General features: G+C 42.7%; 1 long non-coding RNA gene across 1 annotated transcript in view; it reads left to right on the top strand.

Moving 5' to 3' along the window:
- The window catches only part of LOC122444154, a 61,586-nt gene extending 38,875 nt beyond the window's left edge, over positions 1-22,711 (top strand). The window contains exon 5 of the long non-coding RNA XR_006270181.1: positions 22,604-22,711. This is a non-coding gene — a long non-coding RNA (uncharacterized LOC122444154). The remainder of the gene's footprint in view (positions 1-22,603) is intronic.
- Positions 22,712-26,622: the final 3,911 nt, after the last annotated feature.

Raw genomic sequence — 26,622 nt, 5'->3', positions numbered from 1 at the left:
TTTTATTCTTCCTGTAGTCTCAGGACTTCTCCAACTATACAGCACTGATAATAAAACTTCTAGGTTAATGGCGAAAAGATTCTCCCCTGTTAGGGACACCCAGAGAGGTTCACAGAGTTACATGAACAGGAGAAAAGGGAGGAGGGAGATAGAGATGAGCAGGAGGAGAAAAAGGGGGACTCAAGAGGAGAGAGACAGATCTACGCAGCTGTCTGTTCCCAGAGTGTTCTCCGTATCTCAGACACCTACAAGGATTCACAGAATTGGATTGGGAAGAGAAGGGGAAAGGAGGAAATAGAGGTGTTCTGAGGTAGAAAACAGAGAGTCAAGATTGGGAGAGAATAATCTTCGGTTTAAAGATAGGGCTTCTCTTTTTTTTCTTTTGGTAAGGTTATAGTGTAGTGAAAATGAAAATGAAGAGTAGTAGAGGAGTTCTAGAGGACTTTAAAAGAAATAAGAGAAAAAGAAAAATAGAAAATAAAAGAGAAAACGGAAAGGAAAAAAAAGAAGAAAAAGAAAAAAAAGAAAAAAAAAAGAAAGAAGAAAAAAAAAAAAATTTTTTTCCCCCTAATTAAAAAAATCGTAAAAATCTATGAAAATGAAAGTTAAGGAGTAATGGGGGAGTAATAGGGAATTTTAAAGGAAAATAAAAGAGAAAAAATAAAAAAGAAAAAATATAAAAAGAAAAAAAAATTTTTTTTTTCCTTACTTAGAAAAAAAAAGTAAAAATATATCTAGGAGTTTCTCTGGAGCTGTTGGCGGTCAGTGTGGGTTCAGCTCAGTTTCAGATAGCTCCTCGTTCCAGCTTACACTTCTCGATATCTACAGGGCCCTTCCGGTGAAGTCGGTGTTTTCTACAGGGATTTTAATCTGTTGCACCAGTCCCTTCTGAAGCGGTTCCCTTTGTTTATTTGGCTTCTGTTTGCCGTCTCTTCAGAGCCTCATTTCCGCCCTGACACAGGCGGGCGGAGGTGGACTCTTATTCAGGTAGCTAGTTCCGTTGCGCTGCTGGGAGGGGCTGACGCTGCGGGGATGGGCTGGCGCTGCGGGGCGGGGCTGACGCTGCGGGGCGGGGCTGACGCTGCGGGGCGGGGCTGGCGCTGCGGGGCGGGGCTGACGCTGCGGGGAGGGGCTGGCCCTGCGGGGGCGGGCTGGCGCTGCCGGGAGGGGCTGACGCTGCTTTCTCCGTCTGCGCTGCTCAGGCTCCCGGCTGTTCCACATGGAGCGCGCCCCGCGCTGCGCTAGGTTCCAGCCCTCGGGTGTTACACAAAAGCGCGAAAGGAAAAGCTGCGCCTGCTCTCTGTGCCTTCCCCGTCAGAGCGGTCCAGGCAGCCAGGGGCTTGGTGGGCGCACTCTCCCCAGGTGTGGCGCGCCCACTCCCTTCCGCGGACCCAGTCTCAGTTTCCGCTGACGCCAGTCGGGTGCGCGCGCCTTCCGCCCTCCGCGTCCCCAGCCCCAGTCCCCGCCCGCGCCGGTCGGGTGTCTGCGCCCTGTGTCTCGCCACGACCTTCCCCTCCCCCCTGCCTCCTGCCTCCGGCGGGGCTGGGCGGGTCCGCAGCCTGCGACCTCTTCTTGGGACTTTCTCCGTCCCTTTGTTCTGCGAACGGCCGGCAGTGTGTTCCGGCCGGTTAATTTTCTCTCTTTTGGTCTCCCACAGTTCAAGTTGGCACCTCACAGAAGCTCCCTCCGATTGTCCTCAGGGCACTCAGGCCCGGACCCTAGCCCAAGCAAGGCCGCCTAAGACTCCCTTCCCGGGACGGGTCTCCGTCCTTAGCTCTTTTGTCTCACTTTTTATCTTTTATATTTTGTCCTACCTCCTTTCGAAGACAATGGTCTGCTTTTCTGGGCGCCTGATGACCTCAGCTAGCGATCAGAAGTTGTTTTGTGAGGTTTGCTCTGCATTCAGTTATTCTTTTGATGAATTTGTAGGAGAGAAAGTGGTCTCCCTGTCCTACTCCTCCGCCATCTTGGCTCCTCCCTTCATACTATTGTCCTCATATTTATTCACTGCTCTGTTCCTTCTCTGAAGCCCTCAAACATAGGTAGAACTGTTTTTCCCAGGTTTCATGGCAGTTCTCGGTGAAAGAGGTTGGTATGATTTCTCTAGTCCCACATTACCAGAAGTGATTCTCCCGGAACGAGGTGGCTCCCGTCCTTGATCAAAATCTGTGCGGGAAGTCACCTAGTTCCACATTACCAGAAGCATAGGAAGTCTCAGATCTTTTCGGGGTCAAGACTTCAGGTTTGCTTTTGTTAAATTTGAGGAGCTTTGGAGATCTCTCAGGTAAGATAATTGAAAAGAGGTTGGATAAACAAATCTAGACTTCAGGAAGAAGAATCTCCATGGAGAAATATTTTTGGCACAGCAGTGTAGAGATAACACTTCAAGTGACGAAATGAATGAGATCGCTCAGGAGAAAGCCTAGATAGAGAAAAGAGAGGGGCTGGGCATGCACTTTTTGGAGCTGTGGCATTTGGAAGTTCGCTAGAGGAGGAGGTATGAGTGAAATACTGGGAAGAGCTTGTTCAAAGGGTAGGCAAATGCCCATGAGAGAGTATGGTGTCAGAGACGCAGAGGAAAAAGAGGATTTAAAGAAGTAGAGAACGATCAAATATGATTTATTTAATGGAAAGTCTGACAATATAAGACCTAAAAAGTTCCTGGGCATTTGAGCCTCACAAATATCCCGGAGACACTTGATGGATGGCGGTACTTGGGAAGTAGAGTGGGCGGACAGCCTCAGAAAGAGTGATGCAGGGCTGTGGGAGGCCTGCCCGGCAGCCCTCACCCTGGTGGGCGTTCAGTCTCTAATCTGATCATGAGCTCTGTGCTATCTCAATCTGAAAGACTCATTTGAAGCCTGAGCTCTGTCCTTTTGGCACATCACTTGGGTAATACCTGTCAGGGGCAAGAAAGGATGGTGGTGCTCCTGCTTCTTCCTAATACTCATCAGTTCTCGGGGGAGCAAACCTGTGGTTCGTGTTCTCAACCAGAGCACAGCTGCACCTCCTAAGTCGAGCCTGCCTTGCTCAGCCCACAGAACTCCTTCTGACACTGGATGTCTCCCCAGAATCAGGAGGCAGAGAAAATGTCGATTTCTCATCCTAGAGATGTGTGTTTTTTCACAGCAAGCCTGTACTGTTTGGGCTCTCAGGATAGCTGTCTTTACTTATTGGTCCAGAAGAAAATTTAGGCTAAAGGAGAACCTATTTCTATTTGTCAGTATTTCAGAATCGTAACAATTACGTACAGTACAAACCTCTCCTTATATTCCTAGGAAACATTAAACATTGGCAATGTGTTTGTATACGTATGCTGAGTTTGATGACTAGACACACTGATGGTTTCTAGATGGTTTTCTTTGTTTATCAAGGAAAACATTGACCCCAAAGCCCAGTACCCTTGTGGGATAAATGTGGAGTAAAATATAGGCTCTCACTCTGAGCCTATTGACTTGGAACCATGTGCAAAATGAATTTAGTTATTTCTTTAATTTATCTGATTCACACCTGATGAGGCAAGCAGAGCCTGTGCGTCAGGCATGAAATTATGGCAAACTAGTTCAGGCAAAGTGAGAGCACCTCAGAGAGAAGCCATCCTGCTGCTTTGGGGAAAAGCTGTTTGGACACAGTTTAAAGCTCTATTAAATGTGGTCTTTAATCAATGCAATCCTGGTAAAACTACCACTACTCACTCGGTGGGTCTTGATGGCTGTTAAAGAAATCTAGTCATGTATGATACAGTCTTTGTGAATGAAATCAAATGCTTTGCTGACTGATTGGTAAGATGACCCAACTTGAAATCTTTTAATTCTGTGTAATTGAGTCACTTAGTTTTTCTGATTATGATCCCTAGATGTAATGAGGGAATAACAGAATATTTGTCCTGCCTATATCACAAAGTTGTGAAGATCAAACAGGATAATGTATGGAAAGCTTAGATAAAGATAGAACTCTGTTTGCTGAAATATGATCACCTCTGTTTCAGAAATCATAAATGTTGTTTTACCTCCTGTCAGTCACTGTGTTAGGAAGGCTTTTTATGGGATCACTGCACTGCCCCAGTGTATTAGTATCCAGCACTCACAGCCCCCTAGGACTACCACAAATTCTTAGGAGACTTAGCAGCAATGACAACAACAAAAGTCTAGTATAAACAATGAGGAAAATAGAGCTTAAACTGAAAAGGTTATCGATAATGTCCTGTAATTGATCATTTTACCAGTCCAGAAGCAAAAGTGTATTTTCATTGGCTGGTAATAGCTATAATAGACAATTTTGGCATCACCAACACCATAAAGCTTAGGAGGGTGAGAGTAGAAAAAGGCTAGTGGAGAAGGGTTCTTCAGAGAAACAAAACTGATAATATATATAATGTATTTTTAGTGGGGCTTCCCTGGTAGCTCAGCTGGTAAAGAATCCACCTGCAATGCAGGAGACCCCGGTTTGATTCCTGGGTTGGGAAGATCTGCAGGAGAAGGGGTAGGCTACCTACTCCAGTATTCTTGGGCTTCCCTGGTGGCTCAGCTGGAAGAGAATCTGCCTGCAATTCAGAAGACCTGGGTCTGATCCCTGGGTTGGGAAGATCCCCTAGAGAAGCCTACCCACTCCAGTATTCTGGCCAAGAGAATTTCATGGACTATATAGTCCATGGGGTCACAAAGAGTCAGACACGACTGAGCAATATTCACTTCACTTCACTTCGCTGTAATAGAGAGATTTATTTTTTATAGGAATTGGTTTACATGATTACGGAGGGCAAGAGGCCTTCTGTAAGCTGGAGAACCAAGAAAGCTTGTGGTGTAACTCAATTTGAATCCCAAAACCTGAGAACTAAGAAGTCAATAGTATAAGCCCTAGGTGGAATCCAAAGGCCCAAGAACCATGAGCACCAGAGTCCATGGTTGAAAGTGATAACAAAGGGCAATAATAAGCAGCTCAGATCACTGCAGAAAGAAATTGTAAAGTTTTGTGATTCAGTCCAGGAATGGCAAGTACATAGTAATGTGGGGCAAATTTCTCATCTTTTATTCAGAGCAGCAGATGTTGCTAATAAATCATTGTATTCTTTCTACTCAGTCAAGGCATCTGAGTGGCAAGGCAGAGTGATTCACTTTCTCTGTGGGAAGGTGAAGGGTCTCACCCAGAGCCTTTGGGACCATGTATAGTGAGTGTAATATAAGTCATTAAATTATCTGAATGTCTTCTAATGAGACTAGCAGAGCCAGTAGGTTAGGCTCAGAGATGCAGGAATGTGATCCTCAAAGAGTGGTCAAGATAGTGCTCTAAGTAGCTGCCACAACTTAGCTAGAATGGGCACAAGAGATGCAATCTATTTGCCAACCAGAGTTTTATTCAACCTTCTCATCTGGCAGTCAGGAAACTGATGAGATAACTTGTTTAAGTTAATGCAAAGAGTCGACCAGGTCTAAAATCTAAATTTATTTTTCCCTAGTGGGAAACTCAAGACCTGTCTCAGTTTGGAGCTATTTAGCTGAAGACTGATTTCCTGGAATGGTTGGGCAAAGTAGAGAAAGGGACAATTTTAGATTTTAGGGTTTAAGTCAATGGACCTTGAGCCAGAGCTTTGAAGTTTAGTGTATTAGTGTGCTTGAGCAGCTGTGACAAAGTACCACAAACTGTGTGGCTTAACTGATTGTCTCACAGTTCTGGAGGTTAGAAGTCTGAGCTTAAGGTATCTGCAGGGTTGGTTTCTTTTGAGGACTTTGAGAGAAACTGTTCCATACTTTCCCACCCCCAGCTTCTGGTGGCTTGCTGGCAATTTTTGTTGTTTCTTGGCTTGTAGACACAGCATCCTGATCTCTGCCTTCGTGTTCACATGGTATTCTTTCTGTGTGCGTGTGGCTATCCCTGTGTCCAAATTTCCCCCTTTTATGAGGATGCAATATACTGGATTAGGGAATACCCTAATAACTTCATTTTAACTTTATCATTACAAAACCTTCACATTCTGAAGTCCTAGGAGTTAGGACTTCAACCTATGAATTTGAGGGACCCAATTTAACTGATAATGTGAAGTTCAGTTTTCCCTAAGTATCAGATCTCTGGCCATAGGAGCTAGCTTGATTTTAGTCTAAAAGCTTTCTTAATGCTGTCACATTTAACAATAGGGTTGATTCTTCAAGAGGTTGCCAATAATAGACCATGCAGATGAATTCATAAACCATTACCAGTTCTACGTTTATTGTATCACGAAGACGTTCAAGTTCGTGTTACTATAAGTTCATGTTACTATGGTTAAGTAGGAGAGGGAGTGGCCAGGTGGAGGTGATACCATGTAGAAGAGAATGAAAGTTCAGAGTGAGGTGATGCTATGCTGCTGCTAGTTAGAGGGGCAGACCAAGGACAGCCACAGCTTGGGGAGCTGGCAGATACCTGTGGACAAGTTTCCTCTATACGTAAAGATCTAAAGATACAGCTATAAATCAGGAGATGCCTGGAAACCACCATGTTCTCTGCCACTGAACAGAACACAGGTGTGTGAGGTGGGCAAAGCTCTCTGCTGCCTGAGAGCCCTGTTCTCCAAGAAAAGCAGTGACATTTGTGTTTAGTCCCCTTTCTACGCTTCCCATCTTTTCTTCCCAGTTACCCTATCCTATGGAGACCCCACGCCTGCCAGGCTCCTCTGTCCAAGGCAATTCTTCAGGCAAATCCAGAGTGGATTGCCATTTCCTTCTCCAGGGGATCTTCCTAGCTAGGGGTCAAACCCAGGTCTCCTGCATTGCAGGCGTATTCTTGACTGTCCGAGCCGCCAGGGAAGCCAGCTTTCCAACTTCTTTCCAACTTCCTAAAACACACGGAACCATGTTCTGTCCCTCTTCCTCCTGTAGCAAACTATTCTTAAGTGGAGATTTAAAACATATTAATTCACATTTAGATGTGATTGACTGATAAGAGTTTAAAGTGGGCTCTGTCTTGAATGATTTGGAAGTGATTGTCCTGGCCTTAAATTAGAGGAATGAAGCTCTAAGTCTAGAAATATAGGATCATCCAGCCCTAAATGGCACCTCTTTTATTAGCTAATCAGCTCCTAAATTAAAATGCCAGTGTTCATTTATCCTTCAGAATTGTCAGTGATCTAGGAATTTGCTGATTACATTAGCAATTTTTTTTAAATTCTAGGAAGATGCAAAATAGAACATTACAAAGAAATGAACCTACACGTTTGCCTTGCTGAAATCATCTACATTTTGCTGAGTCTCACCTGATTTGTTTGGAATTTGAAAGCACAGGTCTTGCTTCAGTTTTATCACAGCTTCCTCTCTTCTCAACTGCCTTATAAGTATAAATCCAGTCATTTTTTTTGTTGGCAATCAGACAGGTACTGTTCCTTATGTCACGGTTTTCTTGATAGTGCTAAATAGTGCAGAATCACTTTAAAAGAAGGGCTACCCCTACTGCTTTCAAGAATGAATATCACCAGCGTTATGTTTCCTTTATCTCTGCTCATTCTCCCTCAGTTTTTTTTCCATTTATTTTTATTAGTTGGAGGCTAATTACTTTACAACATTGCAGTGGTTTTTGTCATACATTGACATGAATTAGCCATGGATTTACATGTGTTCCCCATCCCGATCCCCCCTCCCACCTCCCTCTCCACCTGATTCCTCAGTTTTTGGTTTTTTTTTTTGTCTAATTCAAAGAGAAAGGGTTTAGATGTTTTGGTAGGCGTAGTTATTGGTGTAGACATAGATGCGTGTGTGCATGCATTAGTTGCTCCATTGTGTCTGACTCTTTGTGACCCCATGGACAGTAGCCCACCAGGCTCCTTTGTCTGAGGGATTCTCCAGGCAAGAATCCTGGAGTGGGTTGCGATGTCCTCCTCCAGGGGATCTTCCTGACCCAGGGATCGAACCCAAGTCTCCTGTGTCCTGCTTTGCAGGCAGACTCTTTATCTTTTGAGCCATCAGGAAGTCCATAGACATAGATGAGGGCCTGGCAGAATCTGTGGGAGGCAAGGATGGCCTGGACTGGATGTTTCTTGGACCCTGGCTGTGGCCCTGGACCATGGCTTGGTCAGCCACTGAAGGTGGTCATCAGCCATCATGGGGTCTCCCTGACAGTCAACACCCTCACCCCTCGGAAGAGTTCACAATACCCTTCTGAGGGGCAGGCAGGATTCCTCCCAGGGGGTTAACACAAAACCAGAAAATCCCTGCTCGAGCTCTTTCTCTTATTTCATCGATTGAGTTGACAACTTTATAGGACGTATTAGCAAGTGATGGATACAGGCAACAGGACCAGCAGATAATCAGTACTTTGGTGAGATGTACATTCCAGAAAACCAAGCTGATGTGATTGGATATTTCTTTGATAAATAGAACTTTCCAAACCCTCATTAGATTATGCTGTTGTCACAGAAGCTAATTTACTCTGATTTTAAATATTATATTCTATGAAAAGAATGACTGGGCAAATTAAAATTTCTGGGGAGACCAACCTCATAGCTACACTTAAATAGCTTTTCTGGAGCAAATGCATTTTTAAGTTGTCGACTCACTGAGTTTCTTTGGCCTTGGGACCCAATGGGTGCCATGATCTGCTCTGAAGTTTTGCTTTGGCAGAGAATGGAAGGGTGAAGATTCAAGTCTAATGTTTTTGGCAGATACCCACAAGAGATGATAAACTGGTTGGATGAACTCTTTGAGGGGCATGGTAAAACTGATCTATTGTTTGCTTGACTGTCTAACTGCCTGCCACCCACACTTTCTATCCTTTAGTTTCTAATTACATGTATTTGGTGTATATAAAATATTCAAATACTCCAAAAACATCCCCCCCAAAGCCCCTAAAACTTCAAGCAGTACCATAAAACCCCTGAAAAGCAGAGTTTCTTTCCACCCTTGACATAGTTTCCTAGTTCTGTTCCCTATAGACAGCTACCTTTAGCAGTTACTTATGTGTCTTCCCAAACACTTACTAAGTAAATGTTAATATATGTGTACTGCTCTCTTTCACCTATATAATCCTACTATATATGTGGTACTACATCTTGCTTTTTTCATTAAACAATATATCTTAGACATTGTTATATCTATCTACCTACCTACTTACCTACCTACCTACTTATTTATGCTTGGCCAAATTCCTTGTAATGGCTGCATAGTAGTCCATCTTATGAATGTATCATAATTTATATAGTCAACTCTCTGTTGATGTTTGGGATGTTTTATCTTTGGTTGAAGCGATTTCTGAGATGGGAGTTGGGATGGGGTACATGTGCAGGGACTCTAAACTTTTGTTCTGATACTTTGTAGATATTCCTAGATTGTTGGGACAATTGAAGGGCATTCGCGGAGATTGGCTGGGAAAAGGAGAGGAGTTACATCAGAGGACAGATGTCTAGGGGGGTACTGGGTGAAATCCTGCTACATGGAATGTGATTTTGTTCTCCTCCCCTAGAAAATCCTCAGTAAAATTGACATCACTGGCCAGTGCTTTTGGCAATCATTCATCTGTTCAGCAAATATATCTGCATTCCTTCCGCGTCCTAGGCACTGGCTTAGGTGCTTTCTCCCCAGCCCAGCAGTGAACAAAACGAAGTCCCTGCTATCACAGTGTTCACTTCCAGGGGAGAAAAATAAAATTAAAAGAAAATAAATATATAACTTCTCAAAGACAGGGCAGGGGTTGGAAAGTAACAGAAGCTGTCAGAATTGACAACCTCGGAGGTGATGTTATTTGAGTCAAAGTGGGTGGGAGGCCACTGGGCAGTACCACGTATCTCGGGTGCCTGGAGGGCCCGGTGGCTTCCAAGTTCCCACACAAGCCTGCTTCCAGCTGGGTGTTGCCAGCAGATGCTGCTTCCATAGCAGGGAATGGAGTGCCATCTCCTTTTAGTGTCTGTGATGGAATTTGTGAGGGAGGGAGAGAAAGGGAGAGGGATAGAATAAGAGGATGGTGGCCTAGGGAAATTATGTGGATTTTCTACCATCAGATTAATTCAACATCACTGAATTACCAAAGGGCTTCTCATCATTCACTGTTTAGCAGGGGGCAGGGAAAATTATTCATTATTCAACATGAGATGAAATAAAAACGCCACACTTTGTAAAACATGCAAAGTTACCTACTATGGTAACTGCTTGCAGAGTTTTAATGTGTCTGCAGCATGGCTAATTAATTTGCTCTGAGCTTCAGTGGAATTCCTGTTGGAGATGATTGTCTTGGTAACTGAAATCACCACAGAGAGTGAGGACATCAGAAATACCATTTGGGGCTGCTGGTACAATCTGAGACTTTCTCAGGGGCTTCTCAGCCACCAGCAAGGACTGTCCCAAGTCTCTGTCTCATTCTCTCTGATTTGTTCAGTGGGCAGGGTTTTACAGAAATTGCATTGCCCATAGTGTCATATGTGTTGAGGTTCAGAATCCAGGATCTGAGGTCAGACCAGTCTGCGATTTCGCATTTACTAGCATCTGCTTACTGTGCAACCTCAGGCATTTAACGCCACTGCATCCTTATCCGTAAAGTTAGAATAATTTTAGTACCGACCTCAGAGAGATGCTATAAGGCTTGTAATGGATGTGTTTGTAAAGCACCTGATTATCATAAACTCTCCCTAAACAGAGCTATTTTCTTCTTCTCATTTTCCTCGTCTCCTTCCTTATCACCACCACCACCATCATCATCATCACTATGACCATCATTTTTTTTTTTTTTTCTTTTCTGCCTGTGTGTCTAACCTGTGTGTTGGAATTTGAGGTCTTGTGTGCAAACTATGTAGGGCAGTATGGGCAAAACAGAACCCATCAGCCTCAAAGAAATAAGAAATTGAGTGACTTGAACCCGGGTTGGTCCAGGTTTTGCTGCTGCCACATGATTTCATCTCTCTGGGCTCTACCCTCCTTCTTGGTAGGAGAGATAGAAATTAATGATATCTTAGGTTCCATCCCACTCCAAGTGGGGCGGGGGGTAGTATCTAAATGAACCACACTTAAGGAGTTAGGGCTTCCCAGGTGACACTAGTGGTAAAGAACCCGCCTGCCAATGCAGGAGACATATGAGGTATGGGTTCAGGAAGCCTTGGGTCAGGAAGCCTTCCTTGGTGGCTCAGACGGTAAAGAATCTGCCTGCAATGCAGGAGATCCAGGTTCAGTCCCTGGGTGGGGAAGATCCTATGGAGAAGGGAATAGCAACTCACTCTAGTATCCTTGCCTGGAAAAATCTCATGGACAGAGGAGCCTGCTGGGCTACAGTCCCTGGGGTCACAAAGAGTTGGTCATGACTGAGTGACCAACACTTTCACTTGAAGTAAGTTAGGGTGTATTTGGCAGTAAGTAACAAAGTAATTGACTACGCCAAAGCCTTTGACTGTGTGGATCACAATAAACTGTGGAAAATTCTGAAAGAGATGTGAATACCAGACCACCTGACCTGCCTGTTGAGAAACCTGTATGCAGGTCAGGAAGCAACAGTTAGAACTGGACATAGAACAACAGACTGGTTCCAAATAGGAAAAGGAGTACATCAAGGCTGTATATTATCACGCTGCTTATTTAACTTATATGCAGAGTACATCATGAGAAATGTTGGACTGGATGAAACACAAGCTGGAATCAAGATTGCCAGGAGAAATATCAGTAACCTCAGATGACACCACCCTTATGGCAGAAAGTGAAGAAGAACTAAAGAGCCTCTTGATGAAAGTGAAAGAGGAGAGTGAAAAAATTGGCTTAAAGCTCAACATTCAGAAGACTAATATCATGGCATCCAGTTCCATCACTTCATGGGAAATAGTGGGGAAACAGTGGAAACAGTGGCTGACTTTATTTTTCTGGGCTCCACAATCACTGCAGATGGTGATTGCAGCCATGAAATTAAAAGACACTTACGCCTTCGAAGGAAAGTTATGACCAACCTAGACAGCATATTGAAAAGCAGAGACATTACTTTGTTAACAAAAGTCCATCTAGTCAAGGCAATGGTTTTTCCAGTGGTCATGTATGGATGTAAGAGTTGGACTATAAAGAAAGCTGAGTGCTGAAGAATTGATGCTTTTGAACTGTGGTGTTGGAGAAGACTCCTGAGAGTCACTTGGACTGCAAGGAGATCCAACCAGTCCATTCTAAAGGAGATCAGTCTTGGGTGTTCACTGGAAGGACTGATGCTGAAGCTGAAACTCCAAATACTTTGGCCACCTGATGCGAAGAACCGTCTCACTGGCAAAGATCCTCGTGCTGGGAAGAATTGAAGGTGGGAGGAGAAGGGGACGACAGAGGATGAGATGGTTGGATGGCATCACCAACTCAATGGACATGGGTTTGGATGGACTCCAGGAGTTGGTGGTGGACAGGGAGGCCTGGCGTGCTGCGGTTCATGGGGTCGCAAAGAGTCGGACATGACTGAGTGACTGAACTGAACTGAACAAAGTAACCAATTGGCAGTGACTTAAACAAATGGCATAGACTGAAAAAAAATTCTAGGTAAATTTAAGGAAACCATATTCAGCTATGTGTAAGATTTTATATACAACTAAGCTAGAGCAGTTTTTACATCTTCTGAATACAGCTCACTTTATGATTCACTTAACACATATATATATGTGTTATATGTTCACTTAACACATATATTCAGTTATATATATATTCACTTAACACATATATTTTCCTCCTCAGCAATATTCGAGAGCTCTGGTGGCATATATCTTTGTATTCTCCAGTGTTTCTAACTTAGTATTTTGCTAAATAAGTACCTGCTTAATTTAAATGAAAAGATCAGAATGAAGGCAAAATCCTGGGTAATCATCACAGTACCCAGTATCTTACTGCCAGGTATGTCTTGGGTCCATCAACAACCTGTAAATTAGAAGATTGTTGAGACTTCTGTTTTTAGTCTAATGGTCTGCATATATAATTTCTCGGGAGCTCTTAATACATCACAAGAATATTATTAAGCAACAATTAACCTTGTGAACAAAAGAAAAGTCACAAACATTATTTATTACTTTGCCAGTCTTAATAAAGACCTAATGTGCTAATAGCTTCTCGTGGAGACAGCTGCCATCAGTTAAGTAAAAACATCATTAAGTTGTAATCATAAATATCAATAGAGGCTGAAGCTACTAGTTTTCTGATTGCTGACAGGCATTAACTGGTTTATGGTATCCATTCCAATAGCTTTCTGTTGTATTGTGTTATTTTATGAGTGTCTATTAAACTCGTTCACATCTACACACATTTATTGAAAGTTATAGCTGAGAGGCATTTAAAGAAGGTCTCACCCAGCGTTTTTCAAACTGTGGGCAGAAAATCTCTTAGAGGGTTCCAGAAATCTCTTAAAGGACTTTCTGGGTGTTGCAAGGTCAGACAGTGTACAGTTCTATGGGCAAAGCAGGGTATTCTGACCTACTTATCATGATGCAAAATCATCTTGGCTCAATCATTTTTGAAGCAGATACTATGTTATGGCATGGCTGCACTAAATATCCTGGAAAATCATAAAACTCCAGGTTCTTACCATCAATAAAGTATGCATGGCTACCCTTGATCCTTACTCTACCAAACCCTACCCCTGTTGTGGTGATTTTCATTTTCTATTTTACTCACTTATCTATTGTCTGAATTTTTATGCAAATTTATTGCTTTCACTCAGAAAAATTATTAAAGATATTTCTTAGAAGTCTGATTAAACTGGGATAGGTTCTTAGAAGCATCAGGCTTATCTCGTCAAGCCAGAGTTACATAGGAATATTATGAAATGAAAATGTACAGTATTAAAGTTCTGAGAGAACTGCTAGAAGTGTAATTGGCAATTTCCTGTGTAGTCTGGAGCTGAGAATAAGGGGCTAAATATCAATATTGCACCATGTCTTTAACTCTGATGGGTGAATGATAGAATTTGAAACATGGATCAGCCAAGGTCTAAGTAAACTCTTAAAGAAATCCTGGGTCTCACCCTATCTCTGACCTCACCCACCCTCACCACATCTTTCGTCTTTACCTTACCCCTACTTCTTCACCCTGGGATGGTGTTGGCAGTGTAGTAAAGCTAAGGTGTAGGGTGGGTGTGCTAGTGCTTCACATTACTTGGTGTATTAATTTCCTGTGGCTGCTGTAACAAATTACCATACTCTCGATGGCTTAAAACAATAGAAATTTATTCTCTCAGAATTCTAGAGGCAGTAATTCCAGAATCAAGGTGTAGGCTGCGCTGTGCTGCTTCCGAAGGCCCTAGGGGAGAATCTTTCCTTGTCTTCCAGCTTCTGGTGGGTCCAGGCGTCCCTTGGCTTGTGGCCGCACAAGTCCAGTCTCTCCTTCTGTTTCCACGTGAGCTTTTCCTCTGTGCCTGTCTTCTCCTCTTCTCTTATAAATGCACTTTCATTGGATTTAGAGCCCACACAGATACTCCAGAATCATCTCCTCATCTCAAAGTCCTTAGGTTCATCTGTAAAGACTCTTTTTTCAAATGAGGTGATATTCACTAGTTCTGGGGATTAGGATGTGGATAAAACTTTGGGGGACAGCACTTTACCCCCTACATTTGGTAATTTTTTTTAACGCTGAGAGGTTGTGTTTTCTCCTGAGTCAAAATGTTCCTTGGTCAAAACATTTGTCAATATCAAAATGTCACTTTTCTGCCTCTAGAGTTCACCTCGACTTCAGCTAGAGCCACTTATGTATTTTTGGTTGTTCTGTGTGAACTCTGACTAGAATGAAACTTACCTTTGTTGTTGCTGTCATGTCCAATTCTTTAGGACCCCATAGACTGTAGCCCACCAGACTCCTCTATCCATGGCGTTTTTCCAGCCAAGAATACTGGAGTGGGCTGCCTTTTTCTTCTCCAGAGGATCTTCCCAACCCAGAGATGGGACCTGAGTCTCAGGCAGGCGGATTCTTTACTGTTGAGCCACCAGGGAAGCCCATAAACTTATGCAACTAAAGATAATTGGAAACACCTACTTCTTATCTAACAACTTCATTTTTCTGTGAGGACCTGGAGACCCAGAGATCAAAAGAACACTCCCTTTGAGTCCTAAAGGCGCAGACCTCATCCCATCTTCACTAATCACCAGGTCTGAGACTGTAGTTCCACCACCTGATTTCTTTACTCTTTTGTTCCTTCATTGATAACGAAATGATAATACTTCTACCTTTAACTTGTTAGAAATGTTATAACAATGCTTTGAAAATAGGTATAAAGTTCTCTTGTGATATTATGATGGTTTTTCAACCTATATTGAAATTGCCCTTGAAATGTGTTTATGTCTCTCCATTAAAATAGAACAGGAAAAACAGGTAATTATGAACTCAGAGCTAGAAGGGATTTACTCCTCCATTATGGCCTGCAGCTACCTACGGAGCTATTGAGAACACATACACAAATTATAATTTAAAGTTTCAGAAAGGGCAGTAAGGAGGCAGCTATGAATACTAGGACCAGTTTAGAGCAGAGATGCAGATTCACAAGCTTAAAGAGGCCAGGCAGGTAAATATAAACAAAGAATGCAAGGTAGGGGTAAGAAAAATAGTAACAGACATGTAACAGAAAATGGTAATGAAAATAATGGCTGGGGGCAATGATAGGGAGCAGTGGGGACGACAGTGAACTGGAAACCAGGGAGCAGCATTTGGTGCAGTCTAAGGGAAACTGCTGATCTTCAGTTGCCAGTGTGAGATGCAAGCCCAGCAGGCTAGATCTTCCAAGGAAGAAAGCTGGATTTTTACATGAAATATTTTGTATTAAAAGTTGATTAGGCTAGCCCATGCTGTGATAATAAACAGCTCCCAAGTCCTAGCAGCTTAACATTTTCCTTCCCTCATGTGAAGTTCTCTGGGAATTTGGGTAAGTGTCCAGAGTATCTTCTTTTCCATCAACTGATTCCACCAGCTCAACATTAGGTTTCTATGGAACCAGTGGCCAAGTGTTATGGGTTGAATTGCATCCCCGCCCCCCAGAAAGATATGTTGGAAGCTTAATCCCTAGAACCTTGAGAAGGTGACCTTACCTAGAGATAAGGCCTTTACAGAGTTCATCACTTTATTTTTATTATTTATTTATTTATTGGTTGTGCTGGGTCTTTGTTGTGGCAAGCAGATGTCTCAGCCTGAGTGGGCTAGGCAGTTGTGGCCCCCTGGGATTAAGTGCTGTGTGGCATGTAGGATTTTAGTTCTATGACCAGGGATTGAACCCACACCTCTGCATTGGAAGGTGGATTCTTAACCACTGGACTACCAGACACATCCTTGGAGGTAATCACTAAAATGAGGTCTGTAGATGGCCCTATACTAATATCACTGGTATATTTCTAAAATACGGAAATTTTGGATACAAAGACATGCATACAGGGAGGACGCCATGTGAATATTTGCAGTTATGCTGCCACAAGCCAAGGAACTACCAGAAAGGAGGCGAGTGGTCTAAAACAAATCCTTCTGCACCTTCAGAGAGGGCACGATCCTACCAACATCTTGATATTACATTAGTAATAGATATTATGTTAGTAATATCTACTTTCTACTCCTGATTTTAGTGTTATTTTCTTGGGCTCCAAAACCACTGCAGATGGTGACTGCAGCCATGAAATTAAAAGATGCTTGCTCCTTGGAAGAAAAGCTATGACAAACCAGGCAGCATAAAAAGCAGAGACATAACTTTGCCAAGAAAGGTCTTTCTAGTCAAAGCTATGGTTTTTCCAGTAGTCATGTATGGATATGAGAGTTGGACCATAAAGAAAGCTGAGTGCTGAAGAATTGATGCTTTTGAACTGTGGTGTTGGAGAAGACTCTTGAGAGTCCCTTGGACTGCCAGGAGATCAAACCAGTCAATCCTAAAGGAAAACAGTCCTGAATATTCTTTGGAAGGACTGATGCTGAATCTGAAGCTCCAATCCTTTGGCCATCTGATGTGAAGAACTGACTCATTTGAAAAAAATCTGATACTGGGAAAGACTGAAGGCAGGAGGAGAAGGGGATGACAGAGGATGAGATGGTTGGATGGCACCACCGACTTGACAGACATGAGTTTGAGCAAACCCAGGGGTTGGTGATGGACAGGGAGGCCTGGCATGCTACAGTCCACGGGGTTGCAAAGAGTCGGACATGACTCTTTGAGTGACTGAACTGAACTGAATAGATATTATTTTATTAATATCTACTCTCTACTCCTGATTTTAGTGTTAGCAACTATAGTTTGAAAAAAAAAAAAGAAAAGAAATGAGACTGAAAGAGGCTTAATTTTTTTTCCCCTTTTTTGGCCACACCACATGACTTGCAGGATCTTAGTTCCCTGACCAGGATTGACTACAGGCCTGGCTGTGGAAGCGCAGAGTCCTAACCACTGGACTGAAGGGAATTTCCTGAACAAGCCTTCACTGAACGAGCCAAACAAACCCTGATTTGAGTCTCACCATGGAGTTCCAGACTGGGACCTGTCCTGAGGACCAGTCCGTGGGCAGTTCTGCTCTGTTCATAGGGTAAGGTTTGTGCTTCTGAAGGATTTGAGCCCCCCAAGCAAAAGATTCTTATGCCTGATGGCATAAGTGGTTTTTGGTCATAGGCATTGATAAGCACAGTTGGTACATGAAGACTGGTATCCAGTGGAGGTTTCGGCTTGGAGAAAGGCTTCCAGAACCTGAGAATTTGGGCAACAGAGGGGTCTTAGGAAGGGGAGGGTGCACAGACCACCACTCTCTAACAATTTTTAGTTGGAGTTGGCTGTTTTGTGTGTGTGTGGGTGTGTGTGTTTAAATTATATGCTCTCTTAATTCTCTTTTTCTTCCCTTCTGAACACAGTCTGTCCACTCTTCTCAGGAACCCGATCAGTCCTACGTAGTTCATCTGAATTCTAGGTGAAGGATTTTTGGAGATAACTCTGGGAAGTTGCCCACCATTCCTGACATTATTTCTGTAAACATACAGTCTAAATTTTCAACAACCAGCTTAAGAAATAGTTTTTACAAAACAGCTCATTGGTGAATTTGGGACCATGTGTGTGTACATGTACATATTTACAAGCTTGATTTGTACTCAACCTAGTAACAACATTTTAAAATTATTTGTGTACAGTATACTTTACTCATGTGCATATAATTTAAAAATAATATATCTAGGTGCTTTCAACTGAATTTTTCCCAGAGTATATATCATATTAACTTGGCTTATGGATTGTGCTTAAAATTATTCTTGAAGAACATGCTTGGTTGGTTTCACTGAGCCAAAATTTTTTTTGAATATTCTAAAAAGGAAGAGAAAGAAGTGAGACAAATTGTACTGTTCGTGTGCTGTGGCACAAGCTAGAGAAATATAATTGGGCTTCAGGCCAAATTCTGAAGGCAATTGGAGCTGCCTGTGTCAATTGGGCATAATTATTCAGCAGCTCCTGTTGACAGAAAGAAAAATTGGTAGTGATTCGCTCCCCAAGCTGGTGATTCAGAGGGAATATTTGGGCTCCAGATCACGGCAGATGGGTGTGTATAGAAGCCACCGATTTGTCATTTGCAGGGAGCAGGGAATCCTCCAGTTTGGAAGAGTCCTCATGAATCTGTTGCCTCAGGCCATCTGTTCTGTGGCTGAAGGCAGCGCCGTGCACTAAGTAGACGTTTGTGGAATGAATAATAAATCTTTCCTAGAGACCTTCCCTGCCAGTGTGCCCAGTGTTTCTTTTCACCTGACCACTATACGGTCCACTCTTTGGTGACCATGGGAAGGTGCAAAGTCTGCACTGAACAGGCTAAGATTCTGCTCCTAGATTCATTTATTCAGCAAATATTTATGGAACCTAGTATGTTCAGTAGTGCTGGGGACTGTGTTAAGTCCCAGATATCTAGCTAACAATAGCCCAACCTGGAAAAATGGGTTTGTCTTGAGAGAGAAGGAGAGGTCTGAGTAGACAGGGGAGTGAGAGGTTGGAGCCTGGGCATTGCTGATTTTCTTTTTTGATTTCAAGGGATGCAAGCAGTCCAGGCAAAAGATTCTTTTAAAAAAATTATTTATTTTTAATTGGAGGATAATTGCTTTACAATATTGTGTTGGTTTCTGCCATATATCAACATGAGTATGTCATAGGTATATGTATGTCCCCTCCCCGCTAGATCTTCCCTCCTACCTCCCACCCCATCTCACCCCTGTAGGTTGTCTCAGAGCACAGCGTATGAGCTCCCCATGGAAAAGATTCTTATGCCTGATGCTGTTCCTTTCGCTTGAACCCTGGATTGCCTCCCCTTGCTTCCTTGGGGTCTTATGCTATCAGTTTTTTCCACTTGGTTGTATTTTCAATCTACTTGTTTACAGGCACACCCCCTTAGCATATAAATGTGCTTAAGTCTTTTACCTGAGCAAAACCAAGTCCTTAATTTGCACTTAGGTTCCTCTTTAGTTTCCATTCTTAGCTTGCTGTTTCCTTCACACAAACGAATTGAAAGGATTGGTTTACTCAGCTCCCCCCTTCCCCATCGCTCTTGGTCAGACCCTCTTAGGGTAGCTTCTGCGCTAGAACTGTTCCAGTGGGGGTCACTCGTGATATCTGTGCACTTAGTCCCTTTTAAATCCACGTTGTTAATGTTTTAGTGGCATTTTGACTCTGCTGACCAGTCCTTTCCTGAAACCCTCTCCTCACCTGACTTTGATGACTTCAAAAGCTCTTGATTTCTCAATTACCTTCCTAATTCTTCTTTTCAGGCTCCCTCAGAAGCAATTCTTATTCCACCTACTCTTTAATTTTTTTTTTCCCTGAGGTTTGGCTTTTGGCCATTGGCCACCCCTTCTTTTCACTCTATTTACTTTCCTTGGGTGATTTCATCCACTCTTAGGTCCTTAATCAGCCCTGATCTATGCTGACAATTCCCAAACCTGTATTTCCAGTCTATATTTCTTTCTGGAGCCAGCCCACATACCACATATTTAATTTCTCCACTGGTGTATCCCTAAAACACCTCAAAATCAGCAGTTAAAACATGAACTCTTTGTCTCTCCCCTACATATTGTTTCCCTTGCCAAACTTAAACAGGGTGAACAGCAATTTATTTAAGCAAAAAAAAAAAAAGAGTTTTCTTGGGAATAGCAGAGGAATTACAATTTGGAACAAACAAACTATGTAAACCATAAAGAAAGTTGAGAGCCAAAGAATTGATGCTTTTGAACTGTGTTGTTGGAGAAGACTCTTGAGAGTCCCTTGGACAGTAAGGAGATCCAACCAGTCAATCCTAAAGGAAATCAGTCTTGAATATTCAATGGAAGGACTGATGCTGAAGCTGAAACTCCAATATTTTGGCCACCTGATGCGAAGAACTGACTCATTTGAGAAGACCCTGATGCTGGGAAAGGTTGAAGGCAGGAGAAGGGGATGACAGAGGATGAGATGGTTGGATGGCATCACTGACTTGATGGACATGAGTTTGAGTAAGCTCCAGGAGTTGGTGATGGACAGGGAAGCCTGGCATGCTGCAGTCCATGGGGTCACATAGAGTCAGACATGACTGAGTGACTGAACTGAACTGAGCAAGCAAACTATGTGGACCATAGGGAAGCCTGGACAACAAATGAAGAGAGCATTCTTTCATGGAGGAAAGGAGGAAGTTGGAGGGGTTGTTTTGAACAAAAGTTCATTGGAGGAAAAAATTGGGCAAAGTGGTGGCAGCTTCTCATTGGCTGCAGACGAGGACAGTTTACTGTTGTAGCTGAGACAGGAAATCTTCCGTCTTCCTTCTGTACTAAACAAGCTGCTCAGGGGCACATGTGTCAGAGCCTGTACTTCATGACTTCCCCAATCCAGTTTTGAGTTAGGTTTCCTTAATGTATTTTCACAGCCTCCATCTCAGTACCTGGTATGAGTATTCTATACTCAGTTTCCTAAGTCACACCACAATGTAAGAGCATCATGTCTCATCAATCCTACCAACATTCTATTTTTCAGATACTTCCCTTTTTCTTCATCCCTACTCCCAGTCACTCAATGCAGTTTTTTGTTTGCACTTTTGCTGCATCTTCACCTCTCTAGCTTGCCTGCCACAAAGCTTGCCCACTATTATGGACTGAATTATATCCCTCCCACAAACAAATACCTATGCCAAAGCACTAACACCCCTGCCATGTGAATATACTTGGAGACAGGGGCTTTAAGGATTTATGATTTAATTTATGATTAATTTATGATTAAATGAGGTCATAACGGGAGGGGTCCTCATCTAATATACCCAGTGTCCTCATAAGAAGAGAAAAAGACACGAGGGATGTACAGACCACTGACAAAATACCGCGTAAGGACACAGCAAGTAGGTGGCCATCTGCATAACAAAGAGAGACGCCTCGGGAGAAACCAAACCTGCCACGACCTTGATCTCAGGTTCCAGCCTGCAGGACTGCGGGAAAATAATTTCTGTTGTTTAAGCCACCAGGACTGTGACAGGCTACCCCTCTGTCATGGTAGCCTGAGCAGACTAATATAACCGCTTGAATAGATTCTTTCAAAACCAAATTTGATCGCATCACTGTCCCATTTGAACTCTTCTTTGTGTAGAAGACCCTGTGCACCTGCGCCTCCCCCGCCTCAGTTCTCTGGACTTGCTGAATGACTCTCCATACCTCTGCCATGGTCTTCCCCTCAGCTGGGTTGTTCTCCCTTGTTCAGACCACCCCCTTCCCTGATAACTTCCGTTTGCTTTTTGTGATCTGACTCCTGCCTTCCCAGTCTGTGGGGTGCTATCACAGACCTTCCAAAAGCCTCGGCTGCCCTCTCTCTCCAGATGTGAACTCTGGAAGACAGGACTGAGGTCTTATTTATCTTTCTATTTGCAGCATCTGCATAATGTTTGGAATATTTGTAGGTATTAAAAAATGAACCTGGATGAATGAACAAAGAATAACACTATTTATTCTCAGCAAGACAAAAGAAAATTGGACAAATCACCATGTTATCCCCGTTAAAAAAAGCCAATCAGGTAGCAGGCTCCTCTTAGGTCTGCTTTTCATTATGATCTGTTGGATCTATACAAGCTCGTGGCCCAAAGAACAATAGCAACTTTATCATTTTTGTCATCGCCATAATAAAGATAGTAGTTTTCACTTATTGAGCCAATATCATATGCCTGAAATATGCCATGGGTTATGTATAAAGCATCTCATCTAATTCTCACAACCACACTATGAAGTAAGTGTTTATTATTATTGCCACTTTACAAGTGAAGCAACTGAGGCTTATAGAAGTTAAACAATTTACCCAAGCTTATAAGTGATGGAGCTGGAATTCAAACTCAGATAATATTCTGTTTTTCCCCCCACATTTCCTAGTTCTCTTGTTATTTCTAGTTATTTCTTGTTATTTCTAGTCTGAGCAGAAATATTTCTGAGTCATGAGCAGAAGTGATTATATCAATTTTATCAATTCTGGGCTCAAGTGTGATTCTCTAGCATCTCTTTCCTTCTGAAATGAGCACTGAAGTCCCATCTTAAGATGGCAGAGTGTCCATAAGTCTGGGTCCCTGAACAGCAGAGGTGAGCAGATCCCCCAGCTGTCCTGTGATGGATATGTAGCGTGAGTGAGGAATAAACTCTTGAAGTATTAAAGCCACTGAGATGTTGAGATGGTTGTCACTACAGCATACTCATTTCATCTTGACTATTAAACATGTTTGTCTCCCTCTGCACAGGGCAGTTCTGGGGTCCACTGCAGCAGTCCCATCCTCTGTATTAAGAGAATGTGCAAGCAGCAGGGAGACCGACTACTTCTCAGAAATCTAGTATCTCTCAACACTGGGTAAGACTGCTGAATGCCAACTGCTCAACCAGGTCTTATTGGGTTACTAAATGTAGATGAAGCATCATCTCCTTGAAGACCTTAAATATCCAAGTTGGAGACACAAAAGGGGAAAGCTGTAATCAATAAAAATACATACAAATATAGGCATTGATTAGGTGAATGCATTGGGACCGTGGTTAGCCAACAAATGATATGAATTATGATAATTATATTAACCAGGGATGAGGGATATAAACCTTGAATTGTCACTTCAAAGTGGAGGAGTTTACTGTAGGGTTTTTCAACCTTGGAATTATTAATATTTCCGGCCAAATAATTCTTTGTTGTAGGGACCATTCTGGGTATTGTGTTTAAACCTTCCTGCTGTTCCACAAGCTGATCCACCTGCCTACAGCCACTTTCCCTGCCCCACCTTTTCTTATCTGCTCCACTCCTCTGAGTTAACTATTCCTCATGCTTCACACTTTAGTTCAATCTAGTCCTTCCCCTGGGATGATTCAGAGCATCCTGTTCTTCATAGCACATTTCTTAGCGTACAACTGGCTATTGATTTGAGGGACTACTTTATTACTGACAATCTCCCTCCCAGACTTAGAGCTCTGATGATGGTAGAAAGTGTATCAATTTGCCTCATCAAGGTCTCCTGACTTCAGGCTTGGAATGTAGTATGTGGTCAATAAATAATTTTTGAATGAGTTTCTAAGGGTCAGGATTTTCCTACTTCATAAGTGTATTTGATTGATTAGGAGTAGGGCCCAGACTGGTAGAATAAATGGTAGGAGGAATAAAGAAAAAAATAAAAAATAAAAAGACATAAACTTATCACATCAATAGTCTTAACTTTGTCATTCAAAAATCTTTGTTCTCCTTTTTCAAAGTCTAGGCTGTTAAAAAATGGGATTCCTGACCTAATAATCAAAGCTACCCTGTAAAGATGATAATAATTAAGTCATGGGATTACCTTGGCCAGGCTCTGGTTCTTGTTTCATTTAAACTCTATTGACCAAGGGAGCCCTGGGTATGTGGGCTCAGTGAATCCAAATCTCAGTTGGACAATATGCAGGTTTTGCTTCCAGGCTTATCTTCCAGATCTAAAACAATGGTATAGGAGCAATCCCAGGCCCTCTTAGATTGCTCAGAGGGTGTGGGATATCCCTGAACATTTCACCTTGTAATGACCTCCAAGACTGGCTAAACAGGGGTTTGAATCCCTCTATTTTGGACAGATTGTGTTTAGAATTAGTTGGTAACACTGAAGTTCCCATGCGGACTTGTGGCAATCCCTTTCTCTACTTTACATGATCTGGGCCATGACAGTCAGCTCCAGACTTAGTTCCTTCTAGACGTGTTCTTGTTTAGGGGGTTAGCAAATAATAGAAGATAAATACAAAGAGAATCTTCTGAGAGTTGTTTTGAGTCAAGTCAGCTTTCGTAAGGATCAAGGCTGAGATTTAACAATTTTTTTAAAGTGCTGACTGTCTGCCCAGTGTAGTGCTAGAAACTGAGGTGACAGTGTTGTTGTAGACTGACAGGCAGTGTGCAGACTAGATTTCTAAAATAGTGAGAGAGACCTGTCTGTCTGCCTATCTGTCTTATCTATCTACCTACCAGCTTACCTGTCAGTGTACTCAGACATACAACAATCAAGGGAAACTCTGATTTAGTGAGTTTAAGCAAAAATACTGAATATTTCACAATAAAATATCATCAAAAGGAAAGAAAACTTTGCCTGAGTGTAGGCATGAGGGAAAAGCTTTAAAGCATTTAAATTATTTTACCTTATTCAAGAATGGAGATTATCTTTCTTGACAAGGATTAACAATACAAAATGTCCTCCTTTTAATAGTTGCTTCCATATAAACATGCTTCCCTGGTGGCTCAGATGGTAAAGCGTCTGCCTGCAATGTGGGAGAGCCAGGTTTGATCCCTGGCTTGGGAAGATCCTCTGGAGAAGGAAATGGCAACCCACTCCAGTACCCTTGCATGGAAAATTCCCTGGACGGAGGAGCCTGGTGGGCTACAGTCCAGGGGGTCTCAAAGAGTCAGACACAACTGAGTGACTTCACTTCACGCACTCCATATATACATATACAAATAGATGTGTATATATCATGTATACATGATATTCAGGGACTGGGATAAATTTTGTTCTTCTGTAGCTGATACGAGCATGTTTTATAAGCTCAAAAAGGTTCATGAAGTCTAGTGATGGGCCAGAATATTTGAAATGGAATAATCTTGGAAACTCATAGTCATAGAGTATCCATGTATATATCTTTTAGATTTTCCTATTTCTTCTCTGATTTCCACCTGTGTCATGAGTGAAAGCTGTTCTATCATTAGATATAAGTGAATATAAACCATGGTTCCACTGCTTATTTAAGACTTATTCTGGTGACTTTCCTGGTGGTCCAGGGTTTAAGATTGCATTCCAAATACAAGTGCGCAGTTTGAAGGTTTGCACCCTGGCAACTAAGATCCCGTCTGCCACATAGTGTGGTTAAAAAAAAAAAAAAAAGAAGAGTGCCCTGGATGGTATCATAATGATCTCTTATCCCCACCCCCTTCATGTCTCTTCCCCCATCCTGTGGACAAACCTGGGCTTGGGATACTAAAGATCAGCTGTAAGGCTTCTCCAGCATGACCCATGCGATAGTCTTTGTCCTCCAGAAAGCAGATGCCAAGGAGAAATGCCTGGGAAAATGGGAGGAAGCTGAAAGAGGCTGGTAGAGCCATCAAAGCAAATCTGACCTTGAGTGAAGGGAAAAGGAAAGAAAGGTTGCCTGGGAGCGCTCTAGATCCTGAGAAGTCTAAGGGAAGTTCTGAGGAACGTTTGGCAAGGCTCTGGGGGAGTCCTTGAGCCAAAGTCACCCACTAAAGGAGCCCCATCTCTCCCAGGAAAGAGCCTGTCTTAGACTGCTTGCTGTGCTTAGTCATTGCCTGGGGGCAGATTGGGGGAAGGGTAGCCTGGTGCCAAGTGGTGATGGATTTCAGTGGGTGTCAGAGCCAGCAGCAGCTTGGGGCCCTTGAGCAGTTACACTCCCTGCAGCTGGAAGTTTGTGAGGTCCATTCTCATGGTCAGCACGGCTCGTGACTCATTCAGGAGTTGATTTGGAAAACCTGCCTCCTCTAGGCAACAGATGGAAAGGTTTTCAAGATTCCAAGGAGACATTTGGCAGGACAGACCTTGGTCTTAATTACTGTAATTTCTTTCCAGAATACCGTCTGTCTTTTCTATGGATAAAGTCATAGAAGAAACAATATTTAGGAAATGAGATGAATCTTGTTCTTCTGTATCTTATGTGAGAAAATTTTACAAACTCCAAAATATACACAAGATCTCATGAAAGACTCAAATGTATGAATTGGAACATACTAGAAATCAAGACCATAGAGGAGTTATGTATATTTCTTGGCCCTTCCTGTTTCTTCTCTTGCTTTATCCTCTCTCATGATTAAACTTGTTTTCTCATTAGATTGAAAGAATTTCCCAATATGGATTGGTTCTTTCTTCCTTCACTCCACTGTGGTCTTGGTTTGGTATGTTCAGTTCAGTCACTCAGTCGTGTCTGACTCTTTGCGACCCCATAGACTGTAGCATGCCAGGCTTCCCCATCTATCACCAACTCCTGGGGCTTACTCAAACTCACGTCCATGAAGTCAGTGATGCCATCCAACCATCTTATCCTCTGTCATCCCCTTTTCCTCCCGCCTTCAATCTTTCCCAGCCTCAGGGTCTTTTCCAATGAGTCAGTTCTTTGCATCAGGTGGCCAAAGGATTGGAATTTCAGCTTCAGCATCAGTCCTTCCAATGAATATTCAGGACTGATTTCCTTTAGGATTGACTGGTTGGATCTCCTTACGGTCCAAGGGACTCTCAAGAGTCTTCTCCGACTAACAGTTCAAAAG

This window comes from Cervus canadensis, chromosome 6 (assembly GCF_019320065.1).
Source record: "Cervus canadensis isolate Bull #8, Minnesota chromosome 6, ASM1932006v1, whole genome shotgun sequence".
Lineage (NCBI taxonomy): Eukaryota > Metazoa > Chordata > Mammalia > Artiodactyla > Cervidae > Cervus > Cervus canadensis.
The sequence above is the reverse complement of the archived record's forward strand: the minus strand, read 5'-3'. Positions and strand labels throughout refer to the sequence as shown.